Genomic DNA, 4644 nt, shown 5'->3' with positions numbered 1-4644 from the left:
CCATACATATTCAATATAGTATGAAGTCTGAGAATAATAAGACAACAGAGGAAGATGAAGAGAAGTAAAACTATCTTTATTTCCAGATGATATGACTTATGCATCAAAAAACCCATTGAATTTACCAAGAAATTTCAACACTTGATACAACTTTCAGTAAATTAGCAAGATATATAACACACAGAGATCACTAGTCTTCCTATATATAAATGAAAAGCAAACTGAGACAAAATAAAGGAAATAGTACATTTCACAGTAGCATCAATAAAATAAAATATCTTGGCATAACACTAGCCAAGTATAGCATTTGGAAGCTGTGTGACCAAGGAACAGGCCCAGGGCAAGTATAGTGTTGAAGCTTGTCCATACCCTGGAAATCTCATCCTACAATTGGCAGTAGGATTATTTCCTCCATGCTCCATATCTGCTTGTCCCAGAGTTTATAGCCCTGTGTCCACACCTTTGTCACACAGGTATCCATGTAACCAAATAATGCTTCCTCTACCTTTATAAGGTTATTTTCAGGTGTTCATTAGCACCTGAAATTCTGCTTTATGCAAATAATACATCCCCAGGTCACTGGATCTGGCCAATAATGTACAGCTACTTTACCTCTATTTACTCCACAAAGGTTTAAATAGCCCTTGTTCTCCACATTAAAATGAACTGTCTCCCTCCTACCAGTATGTTCTCAATATGATTCCTGTCTCCTGAGGTCATTCACGCCATGGTATTTTGGTTCTGTGGTGTTCCCTGACTAAGGGTCCACTATTTGTGACTGCAGGGTGATAACACTTCTATGTGTTTGGAAGCAGAGTCTGAACAGTATCCCAGCAAGTGAAATGCTATATAATTAATCATTAAAGATATTGAAGACAAGAAAAGATGGAAAGATATCCCATACTCATGGGTTGGTAAGACTAATTATGTGTAAATAGCCATTGTCCCAAAAGCAATCTACAGATTTAACACAATCTCTATAAAACTTATAACACAATTCCTCAGAGAAATTGGAAACACAAATACTCAACAAAATAAAACTAACTAACCAAACAAGCAAACAAGCAAACAAAACACTAATTGTAAGATTAATCTGGAAACACAATTCCCCTGATAGCTAAAACTATCCTGAATAATAGAAGAAGGACTGGAAGGTATCAGAATCCCAGAATACAAGTATACTACAGAGAAACTGTAATAAAAATTAGTATGGCATGGACATAAAAACAGAAATGCTCGCCATCAGACTAAATTCCAGACAAAATTCCATATACCTATTGACACTGATTTTTGACATGATAAAATATTCTTGGAGAAAGGGCAGCATCTTCAACAAATGCTGATAATAAAACATGCAAACAGGTCCATAGATCTTTATCACCCTGCTTGAAATTCAACCACGAATGAATCAAGGACCCCAACAGAAGACCAGGCACCCTAAATCTGATAGCAAAGATGTTTGAAATAGTCTTGAACTCATTAGCAGAAGAAAAGAATTTCCAAACAAGACACCAATAGAACAGTCACTAAGATCAACAAATAATAAATGAGACTTCATAAAACTGAAATCTCTTGTAAATCAAAAGATATCATCATTCAGATAGTTGCTATCTACAATATATAAATCTAAAAAAATGAGCATCCATTAAAAATAGATGACAAAAATAAACAGAATTATCAAATTATGGCTGAGAAAGACATTGAAAAATATTCAATGTCCTTATTCAGCAGGGAAATACAAATTAAAACTACTTTGATATTTCATCATAAACTAGTCAAAATGTCAAATATAAATAAAACAAATGACTGAATTTGTTAGGAAAGACATCATAAGAGGGATGCTTATGTACTGGTAGTAGAAATGAAAACTTGTACTGATACTATGGAAGTGTTGGGACACTGGAAAAACATCTACTTTTAATACAGTTTATACTACAACTCTTGGGCATATATACAATGAACTCTGCATCCTACTGCAGAGATACTTGCCCATTCATGTTCAATGTTGCTGTCTTCACAGCATCCAGAAATAGTAAACAGACTGGATTTCATTTAATGGATGAATGAATAAAGAAAATATGGTAAATTTACACAGTGGAACATCTAGCTCTTGAGAAAAATGAAAATTATGAAACTTGTGGGTAAATAAATGGAGTTAGAAAAGAAATCTGGGTGAGGTAACTCAGACCTCAACAGACAAATGTTGTATATTATCTCTTATATTTGCATTTTAGCTTTTAAGTGTTCTGCACACTTCAGTCCAAATACCAGTAAAACTTATAAAGTGCTAGAGCTACTGTTGTGAGCACAGGCCACTATGCTGCTGCTCGCCTGTCGCTCCCAATCAGGCAATAGATATCTCAAAAGACCTAAAATCCAAGATGGCCACCCTCAAGAGTCGTCAATCTTCTTAAGGAAGAACAGGTCCCCCAGAACAAGATTATAGTTGTTGGGGTTGGTGCAGTTGGCATGGCTCGTGCCATCAGTATCTTAATGAAGGATTTGGCAGATAAGCTTGCCCTTGTTGATGCCATGGAAGACAAACTAAAGAGAGAGACGATGGTTCTCCAGCATGACAGCCTTTTCCTTTACACCAAAATTCGTCTCCAGCAAAGACTATACTGTAACTGCAATCTTCAAGCTGGTCATTATCACAGTGGGGGCAGTCAGCAAGAGGCAGAGAGCCACCGACTCACTCTGGTCCAGTGAAACATGAACATCTTCAAGTTCATCATTCCCAACATTATGAAGTACAGTCCACATTGCAAGCTGCTTATTGTCTGAAATCCCATGGATATCTTGACCTACACGGTTTCAAAAATCAGTGACTTCCCCAAAAGTCGAGTTGTTAGAAGTGCTCTCAAACTAGATTCAGCTAGGTTCTGTTACCTGATGGGAGAAAGGTTATAAATTTCCCCACTGATCTGTTATGGGTGGGTCCTGGGAGAACATGGCGACTCTAGTGTGCCTGTGTGGAGTTGGATGGCCATTGCCAGCATCTCCCTGAAGTTTCTGAACCCAGAACTAGGAACTGATACAGGTAAGGAGCAGCAGAAGGATGTTCCCAAGCAGGTGGTTGACAGTGGCTACAAGGTTATCAAAATGAAAGAATATACATCTGGGGCCATTGGCCTCTGTGGCAGACTTGGTTGAGAACATAATGAAGAACGTTAGGCTGGTGCATTCAATCTCCACCATGATTATGGATCTCTATGGAATCAATGATGATATCTTCCGCAATGTCCCATGAATACATAGACAAATTGGAATCTTGGATGTTGTGAAGGTGACACTGACTCCTGAAGAAGAGGCCCATGTGAAGAAGAGTGCAAATACCCTCTGGGGAATCCAGAAGGAGCTGCAGTTCTAAAGGTTTCCCAGTGTCTTAGCACTTTCCTGTGCAAGCTGTAGCTGGGACACACACTTCTCATCTGAGTTGTGGTTAGTACAATTGTGTTGAGGTGATCTGGAGAAAAAATTCTCAGTTCCCACAGCTCTACCCTGCTGCCAAGTGGTCCGTGTGTAGTGGTAACCTGGTTAGTGTGACAGTCCCACTGTCTCTGAGACACCCTGCCAACTGTGTACAGTCTTCAATCACCCCGTGAGCCTGCTGCACTGCAGTGCTGTGCACCCTCACCAAACAGGACCAGGTCAAGTTCCCAGTTCATCATAACCGGTCTCCAGTGTGTAAATCCACTAGATATATCTTGTGTATAAATGTTCTACAGGATATTTATGTATTATATATGTCCATAGTATACATTATGTGAAATTTAAGATCTGCATATGGATGATGGAACCAACCACTCAAGTGTCATGCCAATGAAAACAACAAATAAACCTTGAGCAGTGAAAACAAAAAAACTTAGGTAGATAGCGAAGGATAGGAGAACAGTATCTCCTAATAAATGGGAGATAAAAAGTATTGTTATGGACAAAATATGGGGGAATTGAATATGGAGGGAAGTTGATTAAAGAGGGGTGAGCTAACACTAAGAAACTTTTGAAAAACCACATGGAAACCACTGTAGAAGATACATGAAATATCTAAATATATTTACCAGTAGTAGAGGAGACAATAGCCCAACTAGACATTTTATGAAGAAGTAAAATTTCCAATGCCAAGAATGGGCTACATCTTGCTGAATCGCTGACCAAAAGTACCCTGTTGAAATCCCTAAGCATCACAGGTTACAAAATGATGGTAAAGACATATTGCTCAAGACAATACTGACATATCTCACTGACCTAGAGAAGTCAAGTTGTTGCTTAATTAGAAGTTTCACACCTACTAAATAGCATTCATGGTATGGGAAGGTACTAACACTACCAGAAGAAGGGGTCAATCATCAACCTAACTATAAATATTGCAACCTACATCAGAGGCATTCCTAAAATACTGGTGCAATATTGGCACAAACATCAGATAAATAAACAACCACTTTCTTAATTGGAGTTCAGACCCACTCTATGAGACAGAACACATAATTGAATAAATTGGCCAAGAACCTCAGAATAGATTAAGTTGTGGGTCTAGGGGAAACCAAATAATGTTGTTCTCCTAAAGAAACAGTAATGAAATTACTTCTAATATCATTCCACTATTTCTAGAGATCAGTGCCTTATTCAGCATCACCAGGGAAG

The 4644-nt window shown here is 38.2% G+C and overlaps 1 pseudogene; it reads left to right on the top strand.

Annotated features, from left to right (window-relative positions):
- The first annotated feature begins 2363 nt into the window (after nt 1–2363).
- LOC127675035 (L-lactate dehydrogenase A chain-like) lies at nt 2364–3370 on the top strand (annotated as a pseudogene).
- The last annotated feature ends 1274 nt before the right edge of the window (nt 3371–4644 follow it).

The sequence above is a fragment of the Apodemus sylvaticus genome, chromosome X, assembly GCF_947179515.1.
Source record: "Apodemus sylvaticus chromosome X, mApoSyl1.1, whole genome shotgun sequence".
NCBI lineage: Eukaryota > Metazoa > Chordata > Mammalia > Rodentia > Muridae > Apodemus > Apodemus sylvaticus.
This window is presented reverse-complemented; position numbering and strand designations above follow the sequence as displayed.